We start from the raw sequence: 17155 nt of genomic DNA, 5'->3' as shown, positions 1-17155 counted from the left end.
CCACAGGTGTTTGACGACTTTTCGTTAAAGTTGGGTGTGTAAATGGATTTTTTTTTCCACTAAAATGCTGGTTTTTCCCCAAAAGCAGCATTTTAGTGGAAAAAATAAATCCAACTATACAATGCTCAGAGGAGAAGGAGCGCCAATGAGCTTTTGGAGAGAGAATTTGTTTGGAATGGAAGTCAGGGGCCATGTACATTTACAAAGCCTATGGTGCCAGAACAGTGGACCCCCCACCCACATGTGACCCCATTTTGGAAACTATTCCCCTCACAGAATTTAATAAGGGGTGTGGTGAGCATTTACACCTCATTGGCGTTTGACAGATTTTTGGAACAATAGGCTTTGCAAATTAAATAGTACATTTTTCATTTGCACGGACCACTGTTCCAAAAATCTGTCAGACACCTGTGGGATTTAAATGCTCACTGTACCCCTTATTACATTACATGAGGGGTGTAGTTTCCAAAATGTGGGGGGGGGGGGGGGTCCATTGTTCTGTCACCATGGGGACCAGTGTAAACTCACATGGCCTTCAATTCCGAACACATTTTCTATCCAAAAGCCCAATGGCACTCTTTCTCTTCTGAGCTTTGAAGTGCACACGCAGAGCACTTTACAGCCACATATGGGGTATGTTCTTATTCAGAAGAAATGGGGTTACAAATTTTGTTGGGATTTTTTCCACCAGCATTTTAGTGACATTTTTTTTTTTCATCTTCCCATCCAACTTTAACAAAACTTTGTCAAACTTCTGTGGGGTGTTAAGGCTCACTATAACCCTAGTTACGTTCGGTGAGGGGTGCAAATCATCAATTTAAGCCTCAAATGTACATGGCACGCTCTCACTCCTGAGCCCTGTTGTGCACCCGCAGATCACTTTACACCCACATATGGGATATTTCCTTTTTCCTCTTGTGAAAATGAAAAGTATGGGGCAACACCAGCATGTTAGTGTAAAAAATATATTTTTTTTTACACTAACATGCTGGTGGAGACCCCAACTTTACCTTTTCAAAAGGGGTTTATGGAGAAAAAGCCCTCCAAGATTTGTAGCACAATTTCTCCCTATTACAGAAATGCCCCATATGTGGCACTAAACTGAAATACAGGGCTCCGGAGTGAGAGAGTACCATGCGCATTTGAGGCCTAAATTAGTGATTTGCATAGGGTCGGACCCAGAAGCAAGCATGGCGTTTTCCTCTTCTACCAAAAATACTGTACGGCAGTGTTCCCCAAACAGGGTGCCCCCAGCTGTTGCAAAACTCCCAGCATGCCTGGACAGTTAATGGCTGTTCGGCAATACTAGGAGTTATTTTGCAACAGCTGGAGGTTCGTTTTGGAAACAGTGTTGTACGAAACATTTTTAATTTTTATTTGGGGGGTTGGGCCAGTGTAGTGTTTTTTTAACCTTTATTTTGTGTAGGTGTAGTGTAGTGCTTTTAGGGTACATTCATACGGGCGGGTGTTTACAGCAAGTTTCCTGCTGGGTGTTTCAGCTGCCGCAGCTCAAGCTTGGCCTGGGCTACTCGCTGTAAACCCCTACACATGTGAGTGTACCCTGTACATTCACTTGGGGGGGGGCGCAAACCTTCAGCTGTTGTAAAACTACAACTCCCAGCATGCACTGACAGACCGTGCATGCTGGGAGTTGTAATTATGCAATAGCTGCATGCACAATGGTTGGGAAACACTGAATTAGGTAACAGACTACCATAGTGTTTCCACATCAGTGTACCTCCAGCTGTTGCAAAACTACAACTCCCAGAATGCATGGTCTGTCAGTGCATGCTGGGAGTTGTAGTTTTGCAACAGCTGGAGGCACACGGGTTGGGAAACACTGAGTTAGGAAACAGACAGTTTCCCAACCAGTGTGCCACCAGTTGTTGCAAAAATACAACTCCTAGCATGCCCAGACAGCATGCTGGGAGTTGTAGTTTTTCAAAAACTGGAGGAGAACAGTTTGAAGACCACTGTGTAGTGGTCTCCAAACTGTGGCCTTCCAGGTGTTGCAAAACTTTAACTCCAAGCATGCCCAAACTGCCCAGGCATGCTGGGAGTTGCAGTTTTGCAACATCTGGCTCTTCAGATGTTGCCAAACTACAACGTTCAGCATGCCTAGACTGTCTGGGCATGCTGGGAGTTGCAGTTTTGCAACGTTTGGAGGGCTACACTTTGGACACCACTGTATAGTGGTCTACAAACTGTGCCCTTCCAGATATTGCAAGACTACAACTCCCAGCATGCCGAGACTGTCCAGGCATGCTGGGAGTTGTAGTTCAGCAACATCTGAAGGGCCAGATGTTGCAGAACTACAATGCTCAGTATGCCTGGACTGTCTGGGCATGCTGGGAGTTGTAGCTTTGCAACATGTTGAAGTGCACAATTTGGAGACCACTATACAGTGGTGTCCAAACTGTAGCCCCCCAGACATAGGCGTGCGCACAGGGTGTGCCGGGTGTGCCCAGGCACACCCTAATCACCGCGGCCGCGGAGCAAAAGGGGCAGCTGCCCCGGGCCCTGTAATTCCTGGGGGCCCAAAAGCAGCTCTCCCCTTTTGCCCCATAAAGCTGATAAAGGCTGGCGGGCCAGGCGTCAGGGGCCCGGCCAAAATGTTAGTAGTGGGGGGCGGATTTGCGCCGCACGCTACCTTTTTATGCTCGCCGCCGCCACTCATTCCCAGGCAGCCAGTACCGCAATGGCTGTCTGGGAGATGGTCACGTCACGTGACGTGACGTGTGGTGCAAGGTCACGGGCGGCATCATAGAGAGGAGCGGAGCAGAGAGAGTCTCCCGCTCCTCTCAGTCCCCACACGGCCGCTTCCAGGATCAAGGCCGCAGCAGGGGACCCACCGCCGGATATGTGAGTATGTATAATGTGTGTGTGTGTGGGGGGGTATTTATTATATAGTGTGCGTGCGTGTGTGTGTGTTTGGGGGGGGGGGGGGTAGGGGGGATTTATTATATAGTGTGGGGGTGGGGGAATTTATTATATAGTGTGGGGGTGGGGGGGATTTATTATATAATGTGAGGGGAGATTTATTATATAGTGTGGGGGTGGGGGGGTTTATTATATAATGTAAGGGGGGATTTATTATATAGTGTGGGGGTGGGGGGATTTATTATATAATGTGAGGGGGGGATTCATTATATAATGTGAGGGGGGATTTATTATATAATGTGAGGGGTGATTAATTATATAATGTGAGGGGGGATTAATTATATAGTGTGGGGGGTGGGGGGGATTTATTATATAATGTGGGGGGGGGGGTTATTATATAGTGTGGGGGGTGGGGGGGATTTATTATATAATGTGGGGGGGGTTTATTATATAGTGTCGGGGGGGGGGGGATTTATTATATAATGTGAGGGGGGATTCATTATATAATGTGAGGGGGGATTCATTATATAATGTGAGGGGGGATTCATTATATAATGTGAGGGGGGATTCATTATATAATGTGAGGGGGGATTCATTATATAGTGTGGGGGGTGGGGGGGATTTATTATACAATGTGGGGGGGGGTTATTATATAATGTGAGGGGGGATTTATTATATAATGTGAGGGGGGATTCATTATATAATGTGAGGGGGGATTCATTATATAATGTGAGGGGGGATTCATTATATAGTGTGGGGGGTGGGGGGATTTATTATATAATGTGGGGGGGGGTTTATTATATAGTGTGGGGGGGATTTATTATATAATGTGAGGGGGGGATTTATTATATAATGTGAGGGGGGATTTATTATATAATGTGAGGGGGGATTCATTATATAATGTGAGGGGGGATTCATTATATAGTGTGGGGGGTGGGGGGAATTATTATATAATGTGGGGGGGTTATTATATAGTGTGGGGGGTTTATTATATAATGTGAGGGGGGATTTATTATATAATGTGAGGGGGATTCATTATATAATGTGTGGGGGGGATTTATTATATAATGTGGGGGGGATTTATTATATAATGTGGGGGGGTTTATTATATAGTGTGGGGGGGGGCTATTATATAATGTAAGAAGGGAGGAAATTATGCATGTGAGGGGAGGATAATAATGATTATTATAATCCTCCCCTCACATATATGTAACATCTCCCCCTCACATGTATAATCTGATAATCCCCTCCTCACATTGATTATCCCTTCAAATATAATCTGATTATGATATTATATGTGAGGGGATTATCAATGTGAGGAGGGGATTATCAGATTATACATGTGAGGGGGAGATGTTACATATATGTGAGGGGAGGATTATAACAATCATTATTATCCTCCCCTCACTTGCATAATCTGATAATCCCCTCCCCCGTACGTATCCTGTACTGATCCTGAGTTATATCCTGTATTATTCTAAGGAGCTGTACTCACTATTCTGCTGGTGAGGTCACTATGTACATACATTACATTACTTATCCTGTACTGATCCTGAGTTATATCCTGTATTATACTCCAGAGCTGCACTCACTATTCTGCTGGTGAGGTCACTGTGTACATACATTACATTACTTATCCTGTACTGATCCTGAGTTATATCCTGTATTATACCCCAGAGCTGTACTCACTATTCTGCTGGTGAGGTCACTGTGTACATACATTATATTACTTATCCTGTACTGATCCTGAGTTATATCCTGTATTATACTCCAGAGCTGTACTCACTATTCTGCTGGTGAGGTCACTGTGTACATACATTAAATTACTTATCCTGTACTGATCCTGAGTTATATCCTGTATTATACTCCAGAGCTGTACTCACTATTCTGCTGGTGGGGTCACTGTGTACATACATCACATTACTTATCCTGTACTGATCCTGAGTTATAGCCTGTATTATACACCAGAGCTGTACTCACTATTCTGCTGATGAGGTCACTGTGTACATACATTACATTACTGATCCTGTACTGATCCCGAGTGTGTGTGGGATGGGGGTGGGGGACCGGGGGGCCCAAAAAAAATTGCTTGCCCAGGGTCCAATCAAAATTAAAGACGGCCCTGTCCATTATACATACACTGTACAGCAATCATACATCCATTATACATACACTTAGTCTGTGACTGTACAACAATCATACATCCAATCCATTATTAATGGATTGGATGTATGATTGCTGTACAGTCACAGTGTATGTATAATGGAGGTATGCTTGCTGTACAGTGTATGTACAATGGAGGTATGATTGCTGTACAGTCACAGTGTATGTATAATGGATGTATGATTGCTGTACAGTCACAGTGTATGTATAATGGATGTATGATTGCTGCACAGTCAGTGTATGTATAATGGATGTATGATTGCTGTACAGTGTATGTATAATGAATGTATGATTGCTGTACAGTCACAGTGTATGTATAATGGAGGTATGATTGCTGTACTGTGTATGTATAATGGATGTATGATTGGTGTACAGTGTATGTATAATGAATGTATGATTGCTGTACAGTGAATGTATAATGGATGTATGATTGCTTTTCCATCACAGTGTATGTATAATGAATGTATGATTGCTGTACAGTGTATGTATAATGGAGGTATGCTTGCTGTACAGTGTATGTATAATGGAGGTATGCTTGCTGTGCAATGTATGTATAATGGATGTATGATTGCTGTACAGTGTATGTATACTGAATGTATGATTGCTGTACAGTGTATGTATAATGAATGTATGATTGCTGTACAGTGTATGTATAATGGATGTATGATTGCTGTACAGTGTATGTATAATGGATGTATGATTGCTGTACAGTGTATGTATAATGGTGGTATGATTGCTGCACAGTGTATGTATAATGGATGTATGCTTGCTGTACAGTGTATGTATAATGAATGTATGATTGTTGTACAGTGTATGTATAATGGAGGTATGCTTGCTATACAGTGTATGTATAATGGATGTATGATTGCTGTACAGTGTATGTATAATGGATGTATGATTGCTGTACAGTGTATGTATAATGGAGGTATGATTGCTGTACAGTGTATGTATACTGAATGTATGATTGCTGTACAGTGTATGTATAATGGAGGTATGATTGCTGTACAGTGTATGTATACTGAATGTATGATTGCTGTACAGTGTATGTATAATGAATGTATGATTGCTGTACAGTGTATGTATAATGGATGTATGATTGCTGTACAGTGTATGTATAATGGAGGTATGATTGCTGTACAGTGTATGTATACTGAATGTATGCTTGCCGTACAGTGTATGTATAATGGATGTATGATTGCTGTACAGTGTATGTATAATGAATGTATGATTGCTGTACAGTGTATGTATAATGGAGGTATGATTGCTGTACAGTGTATGTATAATGGAGGTATGATTGCTGTACAGTGTATGTATACTGAATGTATGCTTGCTGTACAGTGTATGTATAATGGATGTATGATTGCTGTACAGTGTATGTATAATGAATGTATGATTGCTGTACAGTGTATGTATAATGGAGGTATGATTGCTGTACAGTGTATGTATAATGGAGGTATGATTGCTGTACAGTGTATGTATACTGAATGTATGATTGCTGTACAGTGTATGTATAATGGAGGTATGCTTGCTGGGCAATGTATGTATAATGGAGGTATGATTGCTGTACAGTGTATGTATACTGAATGTATGATTGCTGTACAGTGTATGTATAATGGAGGTATGATTGCTGTACAGTGTATGTATAATGGAGCCTCCAATCCAAAAAAAAGCCTCCAAGTTTTTCATTTTGTTTGTATTGATATTTATATGAGTGTAGGTCTGTTTATGTATGTGTGCATGCAAACAAGAGTGTGTGTGTGTGTGTATATGTATATATATATATATATATATATATATATATATCTATATAAACACACACACGCGTGTGCGGCGTGAGTTTGTGCTTTAGGGTGCACACCCTAATGCAATAGACTGCGCACGCCTATGCCCCCAGATGTTGCAAAACCACAACTTACAGCATGCCCAGACAGCCTATGGCTGTCCGGGCATGCTGGGAGTTGTAGTTGTGAAACTACAAGGCATCAGGATACACATTCTCCAGGATATCATCAGGAAAGGCTATCAATATTATATTAGTGGCGGTAACAGATTCCTGCCATTCCTCCCCTTCCAACTATTTAAATGGAACCTGTGAGGTCCCCTAAGTGCTACTTGCCCTCTCCAGTACCTTTTAGATGAAGGGCTTTGCATGAAGTTTCTGGCACATAATCTGATAAGTAGGGTAGGTAGTAGGGTCTGGGAGGAGAGCAGAGGCAGCATGACTACACATGCTGTGGCTCCCCCTACAGGACTACCTACCTGGTGGTGAGCAGTGGCTATTTAAGTTGTTCTATTACAGCTTGCAGCATCGAAATAAGCTTATAGGCACAGTATCTGAATGCTGTGCCCTTCATCTAAAATGTACTGGAGAAAGTCAGTAGCACTGGTAGGTTTCCTTTAACCTTTTTAAGACACAGCCTATTTTGGCCTTGAGGACACAGCAATTTTCAATGGCGGACTTTAGTGATCATGCTGCTGCCCGCCATTAACCCTTCAGATGCAGTGATCAATACTGATCACGGCGTCTAAAGTATAATAGGGGCTTTTAGAGACCCATAGGACCATCTGTGACGTGGGCAGACCATAGAAGTAGATCACCAATAGCACTGATCAGTGCTATGCCTATGCATAGCACTGAATAGCAATATCAATCTAATGATTGCTATAAACAGTCCCTGATGGGGACATGAAAAATGTTAGAAAATAAATGAGAATAAGCCCCAATAAAGAATTAAATTACTTTTTTTTATCTTTAAAATAGGAAAAAGTGTAAAGAAAAATGAAAAACATATTTGGTATCGCCGTGTGCGAAAATGTCCAAAATTTTAAATATAATGTTAATGATCCGTATGGTAAACAAAGTAAATGTAAAAAAAATACTAAAGTCCAAAATTGCTTATTTTTGGTCACATCACATCCCAGAGAAATAGGAATAAAAAAATAAATAAAAAAAGATTAGATACACGCTAAAGTTGTACTGATAAACACAACAGGATCACGGAGCAAAAAAAATAAATGAGCTCCCTACAGCCGGGTATATGGAAAAGTAGTGCAGTAATGGAAAAACATGTAACCATTGGTATCATTTTATTCACATTGACCCTTAGAATTAAGAGAACAAGATAGTTATACCTTCAGAAAGAGAAAAAGAAAATGAAAAGAGCACTCACGGTTAGGGAGAATTGCAGGTGGTAGCTTTATTCAGTAGACGGTGCAGTGCATAAGCTTCATAGAGAGGGACGCCGAGGGTCCGTGGCGTCCCACTGTATGAAGCTTGTGCTACGCACCGTCTACTGAATAAAGCTACCACCTGCAATTCTCCCTAACCGTGAGTGCTCCCTCCTTTTTCTCTTTCTGGATGAATGACAGCATTGCCTTAAGAGGTTGTAGCACGGGAAGACTGCACATTAGGGAACCTGCTGCTGTTGATAGAGCAAAAATTGGGGATACCTGTGTCCAACAGTCGGTAGTTGGCGATCACTGTATCTTTGTATCCTGTAAGATAGTTATACCGTATAGTGCTCTGCATAAAGACGAAACCCCCAAAAGTTGCAAAATCTTCAAGATATTTTTACAACTTCATTGGAGTCACCTGTAGTAAATTCTGTTGATTGGACATGATTTGGAAATACACAGCACTGTCTACAAAGCCGTAGCTGCAATGAGACAACTGAGGCAGTCGCCTCAGGTGCAGCTGCAGCCTTTGTAAAGGGGGAGCAGATGTGCTCCCCCCCCTTTTTTTTTTTTACTATCTCGCAGGCGGCTGCAGCGGTGTGCGGGTCGCCTCAGGCGCAGCTGCTCCAGCCTCTGTAAAGGGGGCGCAGACGTGTTCCCCCTTTTTGTTACATCCCAGCCTGTGGCGTGTGGCCTAAGAGTACCGCAGTGGCTCACTGGGAGTAGAGTGAGTCTTCACGTCAGTGATGACGTGCAACATGGTTCTGTCAGGCCGGCAGAGAGGAGCGTGCGGGAGATCCGCATGCGCCCGTGTCAGTCTGCCTCATCGGACGTGCCTTCCTGTTCCTACACCCCCTGTGGACTGCCTGTAGTGCCAGGCCTCCTCCAGTGCCACCATAAAGGTAACCCCTACCTACCTCCCCCAACCTGCCTACCCCAATAACACCTGCCAGTGCATGCCACCATATAGGTAACCCCCCAGTGGCCTGCCCCCCACCCACCTACCTACCTCTCCCCACCTGCCTACCCCAATAACACCTGCCAGTGCTTGCCACTATATAGGTAACCCCCCCCCCCCCACTGGCCTGCCCCCACCTACCTGTGCGGGGGGATACATTTTCCTAACCCGCACTACTAGATGTGTGATCCAGATCTTTTTTCAGCCATTATGCCCTGGCTGATATGATATATAACAACAAACTGGACTTACCTGGCGTAGCTCTTGGTGTCCCGGCATCACCACTCCAGTCCTCAGCTGCTGTCTTCTTCCCGGTTGCCCATGATAAATGCATGTGGAGGGCGTGTGGTCTATTTTCTGGGCTTGCTTCGGGCGCAAAAGGAGCTAGCTACAGCTCTACCTGTCTATATAAAGTATCACAGCTGAAAATACATATCAGAGCAAAAACCAAGCCATGATGGGTAAATAACTGTATGTAGACCTCCGAGACAGGATTGTGAGGAGGCACAGATGTTAAGAAGGGTACAAAAAAATCAAGAAGTGAATGGAAGAGTTGGCCACACCAACAAACTGAGCAGGGAGAAGAGCCTTGGTAAGAGAAGTTACTAAGAACCCAATGGTCACTCTAAATAACCTTCAAATATCCTGTGCGCTGAAGGGAGAAACTTCCAGAAGGTTAATCATGAGTGCAGCACTCCACCAATCTGGGCATTATGGTAGAGTGGCCATTACGGTAGAGTGGCCATGGGGGAGATTTATCAAAACTTGTCTAGAGGAAATGTTGCCCATAGCAACCAATCTGCTTGCTTCTTTCCTTTTTAACAAGGCCTCTGCAAAATGAAAGAAGTGATCTGATTGGTTGCTATGGGCAACTAGGCAAATTTTCCTCTGGACAGGTTTTGATAAATCTTCCCCATGTCTGGAGAAAACCAGGCCCTGCTCATCATCTACCAACACCATCTCTACAGTCATGGTGGTGTGGCAGCATCATGCTGTGGGGGGGGGGGGGGGGGGGGGGGTTTCAGCAGCTGTGACAGGAAGATTGGTCAGGGTTGAGGAAAAGTTAAATGGAGATATTGTTAATAAAAAAACCTTAACAATACCTGACTTTAACCCAATCAAACATCTCTGGAGAGACCAGAAATTGGCTGTCTGACTGACGGTCCCCCATATAACCAGACAAAGCTTCAGAGGATCTACAGAAATTCCCCAAATCTAGTTGTGCAAAATTTGTGGTATCATACAAAAGATTGGAGGCTGTAATCACTGCCAATGATGCTTTGAATAAGTACTTAGTAATAGGTCTAAATTCCATGTCCATGCAAAAATTTTGTAATTTTTCTTAACCCCTTAAAGCCCATTTTCACCTTAAGGACCAGGCCAATTTTATTTTTGCGTTTTCGTTTATTCCTCCTCGCCTTCTAAAATCCATAACTCTTTTATATTTCCATCTAAAGACCCATATAAGGGCTTGTTTTTTGCGTGACCAATTGTACTTTGTAATGAAACCTCTCATTTTACCATAAAATGTACAGCGAACCCCCCCAAAAAATTTTTTTTAGGGAGGAAATTTAAATGAAAACCAAAATTTTGCACATTTTGGAGGGTTTTGTTTTCACACTGTACACTTTACGGTAAAAATGTCATGTGTTCTTTATTCTGTGGTTCAATATGATTAAAATGATACCCATGGCTAGATACTTTTATATTTTTGTACCGCTTAAAAAAAACTAACACTTTTTGTACAAAATCAGTAATCTAAAATCGCCCTATTTTGACCACCTATAACTTTTTCATTTTTCGTATATAGGGCGGTATGAGGGCTCATTTTTTTGTGCCGTCATCTTTACTTTTTTTTAGATACCACATTTGCATATATAAAACTTTTAGATCATGTTTCTGAGTGGACGCATGCACATTTGTGGCGGGCTGGAGGTCATTTGGCAGGGCTCTGGCACTTTTGAATGCTGGCGGTGCTTTGCACAAAGGTGGAGGTAGCGGTCCTGCTGCTGGGTTGTTGCCCTCTTACGGCCTCCTCCACCTCTCCTGATGTACTGTGCTGTCTCCTGGTAACGCCTCCATGCTCTGGACAATATGCTGACAGGCACAGTAAACCTTCTTGCCACAGCTCGCATTGATGTGCCATCCTGGATGAGCTGCACTACCTGAGCCATTTGTGGGTTGTAGACTCCGTCTCATGCTACCACTAGAGTGAAAGCACCGCCAGGATTCAAAATGACCAAAGCATTAGTCAGGAAGCATAGGAACTGGGAAGTGGTCTGTGGTCACCACCTGGCAGAACCACTCCTTTATTGGGGGTGTCTTGCTAATTGCTTATAATTTCCACCTGTTGTCTGTTCCATTTGCACACTAGTATGTGAAATTGATTGTCAGTCAGTGTTGCTTCCTGAGTGGAAGCACTGTGTGATTTCACAGAAGTGTGATTGACTTGGAGTTACATTGTGTTGTGTAAGTGTTCCCTTTATTGTTTTGAGCTGTGTATGAATTTCGTTGATTTTAGCACAAGGCTGCAACATAAAATGTGCAACAAATGAAAGTGTCTGAATCCGAATGCATTGTAATATGGATGTCCTACCTGTCAAAATGATGCCAGCATCGCTTTAAAAAGATCACAATAGACAAATCACCAGATCCAGGTGGCATTCACCTCCATATCTTAACCCGTCCAGGACACAGGGCATACAGGTACGCCCTGGCGTCCTGGTACTTAAGGACTCGGTGCGTACCTGTACATCCTGAGTCCCGTTAATGGGGTTTAAACTGTTCTCACGAGCGGAGAAGGGGTTAAACCCAGTGGGTCCCAGTTGCCTGGCACCGCTAATCGGGCAGATGGCTGGCATTAACCCTTTAGATGCCGCAATCAAAGTTGATTGTGGCGTCCTAAAATGAAAGTGAAACTATCCCGGCAGGTCAGTGGAGCTAATTGGGACAATCGCGACAAAATCACGATGTCCTGATCAGCTTACTGTATGACGAGAGGGTCGTCACCTCCCTCTTCGTCATCCGTTCGGCGTTCTGCTGCTCCAAACAGAGCGCCAAGAACACCTGATCAATGCTATGCTATGGCAGTTTAAGCAATCAAAAGATTGCATGTTTTAGCCTCCTGTGGTGCACAAAAAAAAATATGCGTAAAAATAAAAGCTAATTAACCCCTTCCCTATTCAAAATTTAAATCACCCCCCTTTTCCAATTTTTTAAATAAAATAATGTAATAAAAAAATAAAAATAATCATATGTGGTACCACCGCATGCGTAAATTTCTGAACTATTAAAATATAAGGTTAGCTAAACCATAAGGTCGATGGCGTACACGTAAAAAAATACCCAGTCCAAAATTGTGCATTATTGGTCACTTCATATATCATAAAAAACTAATAAAAAGCGATCAAAACGTTTCATCAAAAATAAAAATTACAGACCACAACACAAAAAAATTTTGCCCTCATATAGCCCAGTATGCAGAAAAATAAAAAAGTTATAAGGGTCATAAGAGGACAATCTTAAACATTCTATTTTTGGTGCATGTAGTTAGGATTTTCTTAAAGGGGTACTCCGGTGAAAAACCTTATTTTTTTTTTTTTTTTTATCAACTGGTGCCAGAAAGTTAAACAGATTTGTAAATTACTTCTATTAAAAAATCTTAATCCTTTCTGTACTTATTAGCTGCTGAATACTACAGTGGAAATTATTTTCCGTTTGAAACACGAGAGCTGTCTGCTGACATCATGAGCACAGTGCTCTCTGCTGACATCTCTGTCCATTTTAGGAACTGTCCAGGGTAAAAGGAAATCCCCATAGCAAACATATGCTGTTCTGGACAGTTCATAAAATGGACAGAGATGTCAGCAGAGAGCACTGTGCTCGTGATGTCAGCAGACAGTTCTGTGTTTAAAAATAAAATAAAAATTTCACTGTAGTATTCAGCAGCTAATAAGTACAGGAAGGATTAAGATTTTTTTAATAGAAGTAATTTACAAATCTGTTTAACTTTCTGGCACTCTGGCACCAGTTGATTTAAAAAAAAAAAAAAAGTTTTTCACCGAGAGTACCCCCTTTAAAGTAGAAAATAAAATAAAACCTACATAAATTGGGAATCCTTGTAACCACATAGACCTACAGAATAAAGATAAGGGGGGACATGTATCATTAGGTGTCTATTACACTGCTTGTCTAATTTATACTCTTGCTCAAGCTTTACAAAAGTTGTGCACTCTTGTGATAAATTTTGTGCAAATATATAAATGCCCCCCCCCCCCCTCGCTCTACCCGTGCACTCCTTCTCTAACCTCACACTTCACAGAGCTGGGGCATTTTCCCTCGGTACACTGCTCACATAGTTAGAAGTGCTGGAGCGGCAGTGTGCGCCCAAAAAAACTCTGCACAATAGTAAAAACACAAATCTTTATAAAGTACACAGAGGGGGAGATTCTCAAAGAATTTTGCTGGTTTGTGGGAACAGTCATTTTTATACCCTGTGGCAATTTTTTTTTTACTGCCTTCAGGATACCAACTCTATGGGTCGGATGCCAGAGCACCCAGTTCACAGAGTGTAAGGAGGTGAGGAGTGAGGTATAGCATATACAGGCTGCAGAGCATCACTTACCTCCGCCAGCTGTATAGTATACAGGGGTTCAAAATGTACCCATGTATACCCCCTTAAGGACTGAGCCCATTTTCATTCACCTTAAGTACGCAGCCCTTTTTTGCAATTCTGACCACTATCACTTTATGCATTAATAACTTTGGGATGCTTTTACTGATTATTCTGATTCCGAGATAGTTTTTTGGTGACATATTCTACTTTAACCCCTTCCCGCAGAATGGCAATATATAAAAGCCGGGTTGTGCAGTGCGTTCGCGCATCCCGGCGTTTATAAATGACATGCAGTTAACCCGGCGATGCGCAGCATCGCACGGGTTAACTGGCAGAAGTCCCGCTGTTTCCAGCAGGGGACAACTTCTGCTTCACCCCCCAGGACCATCAATTGATGGTCCTGGTCAGCGATCACTGTGATTGGTCCCTGTGGACCAATCACAGTGATCTGGGGTGAAAGTTCAGATCCCCCGCACTGCCCGCCCCTGGAAGTCGGGCAGAACGGGGGACGAAGGCTGCAGGGGCTCGCGGGGACCCTGCAGCATTCGGGGGGAACACGTGGGGACCGGCGGACTTACCTGATCCAGCGGCGGGACCGAGGAGCAGCGCGGGGACCGGCCATGTGGACGAGCAGCGACGGGACCGGCAGGTAAGTATGTGGTCCTCAGAGGCAGCAGTGAAGATCTTCACTGCTGCTTCTAGGAGTCTGAAAACTACAACTCCCAGCATGCCTAGACAGCCTTTGGCTGTCTGGGCATGCTGGGAGTTGTAGTTTTGCAACATCTGGAGGGCCTCAGTTTGGAGACCATTGTATAATGGTCTCCAATCTGTGCTCTTCCAGCTGTTGCAAAACTACAACTCCCAGCATGCACTGACTGTCCAGGCATGCTGGGAGTTTTAGTTCAGCAACATCTGGCCCTTCAGATGTTGCCGAACTACAACTCCCAGCATGCCCTTCAGCTGTCTGGGCATGCTGGGAGTTGTAGTTTTGCAACAGCTGGAGACACACTGGTTGGGAAACATTGTTTCTAACTCAGTGTTTCCTAACCTGTGTGCCTCCAGCTGTTGCAAAACTATAACTCCCAGCATGCACTAAAAGACCATGCATGCTGGGAGTTGTAGTTTTGCAAATCTGGAGGGCCCCAGTTTGGAGACCATTGTATAATGGTCTCCAATCTGTGCTCTTCCAGCTGTTGCAAAACTACAACTCCCAGTATGCACTGACTGTCCAGGCATGCTGGGAGTTTTAGTTCAGTAACATCTGGCCCTTCAGATGTTGCCAAACTACAACTCCCAGCATGCCCTTCAGCTGTCTGGGCATGCTGGGAGTTGTAGTTTTGCAACAACTGGAGACACACTGGTTGGGAAACATTGTCTGTTTCTAACTCAGTGTTCCCTAACCTGTGTGCCTCCAGCTGTTGCAAAACTATGACTCCCAGCATGCACTAACAGACCATGCATGCTGGGAGTTGTGGTTTTGCAACAGCTGATGCAAGCCCCCCCCCCCCCCCCGCCCCGCCACCCCCGTGAATGTACAGGGTACATTCACATGGGCGAGGCTTTTACAGTGGGTTTCTCACATCTTGAGATGCAGCAAATTTTGCGCTGGGAAACTCGCTGTAATCCCCCGCCCATGTGACTGTACCCTAAAAACACTACACTACACTAACACAAAATAAAATAAAAAGTTAAAAACACTACATATACACATACCCTTACACAGCCCCCCTCCCCCAATAAGAACGTCCGGTACACCACTGTTTCCAAAGCAGAGCCTCCAGCTGTTGAAAAACAACAACTCCCAGTATTGTCGGACAGCCGTTGACTGTCCAGGCATGCTGGGAGTTTTGCAACAGCTGGAGGCACCCTGTTTGGGAATCACTGGCGTAGAATACCCCTATGTCCACCCCTATGCAAATCCCTAATTTAGGCCTCAAATGCACATGGCGCTCTCACTTTGGAGCCCTGTCGTATTTCAGGGCAACAGTTTAGGGCGACATATGGGGTATCGCTGTACTCGGGAGAAATTGCGTTACAAGGTTTGGGGGGCTTTTTCTTCTTTAACCCTTCATGAAAAGGAAATGTTGGGGTCTACACCAGAATGTTAGTGTAAAATTTTTTTATTTTTTACACTAACATGCTGATGTTGCCCTATACTTTACATTTTCACAAGAGGTAAAAGGGAAAAAAGCCCCCCAAAATTTGTAACGCAATTTCTCCCGACTACAGAGATACCCCATATGTGAGCGCAAAGTGCTCTGGGGGCGCACAACAAGGCCCAGAAGGGAGAGCGCACCATGTACATTTGAGGTGATTTGCACAGGGGTGGCTGATTGTTACAGCGGTTTTGACAAACGCAAAAAAAACAAAACCCCACATGTGACCCGATTTCGGAAACGACACCCCTCACGGAATGTAATGAGGGGTGCAGTGAGAATTTACCCCCCACAGGTGTCTGACGGATCTTTGGAACAGTGGTCCATGAAAATGAAAACTTGTACAGCCCACTGTTCCAAAGATCTGTCAGACACCAGTGGGGGGCAAATGCTCACTGTACCCCTTGTTACGTTCCTCAAGGGGTCTAGTTTCCAAAATGGTATGCCATGTGTGTTTTTTTTTTGCTGTTCTGGCACCTTAGGGGCTTCCTAAATGCGACATGCCCCCCGAGCAAAATTTGCTCTCAAAAAGCCAAATATGACTCCTTCTCTTCTGAGCATTGTAGTTCGCCCATAGTGCACTTCAGGTCAACTTATGGGGTACCTCCATACTCAGAAGAGATGGGGTTACAAATTTTGGGGGGTATTTTCTGCTATTAACCCTTGCAAAAAGGTGAAATTAGGGGGGAAACACACATTTTAGTGGAAATTATTTTTTTTTTTTTTACATATGCAAAAGTCATGAAACACCTGTGGGGTAATAAGGCTCACTTTATTCCTTATTACATTCCTCAAGGGGTCTAGTTTCCAAAATGGTATGCCATGTGGGTATTTTTTGCTGTTCTGGCACCATAGGGGCTTCCTAAATGCGACATGCCCCCCGAGCAAAATTTGCTCTCAAAAAGCCAAATATGACTCCTTCTCTTCTGAGCATTTTAGTTCACCCATAGTGCACTTCAGGTCAACTTATGGGGTACCTCCATACTCAGAAGAGAAGGGGTTACAAATATTGGGGGGTATTTCCTGCTATTGACCCTTGTAAAAATTTGAAATTTGGGGGGAAACACACATTTTAGTGAAAAAAAAATTTTTTTTTTACATATGCAAAAGTCGTGAAACACCTGTGGGGTATTAAGGCTCACTTTATTCCTTGTTACGTACCTCAAGGGGTCTACTTTCCAAAATGGTATGCCATGTGAGGGTTTTTTG

General features: G+C 43.6%; 1 protein-coding gene across 2 annotated transcripts in view; it reads right to left on the bottom strand.

Annotated features, from left to right (window-relative positions):
* The window catches only part of USP7 (ubiquitin specific peptidase 7), a 144034-nt gene extending 134588 nt beyond the window's left edge, over positions 1 to 9446 (bottom strand). For both annotated transcript variants that reach the window (XM_056536908.1, XM_056536909.1), the window contains exon 1: positions 9428 to 9446. The gene's annotated coding sequence lies outside the window, so the exon portion shown is untranslated. The remainder of the gene's footprint in view (positions 1 to 9427) is intronic.
* Positions 9447 to 17155: the final 7709 nt, after the last annotated feature.

Source organism: Hyla sarda, chromosome 8 (genome assembly GCF_029499605.1).
Source record: "Hyla sarda isolate aHylSar1 chromosome 8, aHylSar1.hap1, whole genome shotgun sequence".
NCBI classification, from domain to species: domain Eukaryota; kingdom Metazoa; phylum Chordata; class Amphibia; order Anura; family Hylidae; genus Hyla; species Hyla sarda.
The sequence above is the reverse complement of the archived record's forward strand: the minus strand, read 5'-3'. Positions and strand labels throughout refer to the sequence as shown.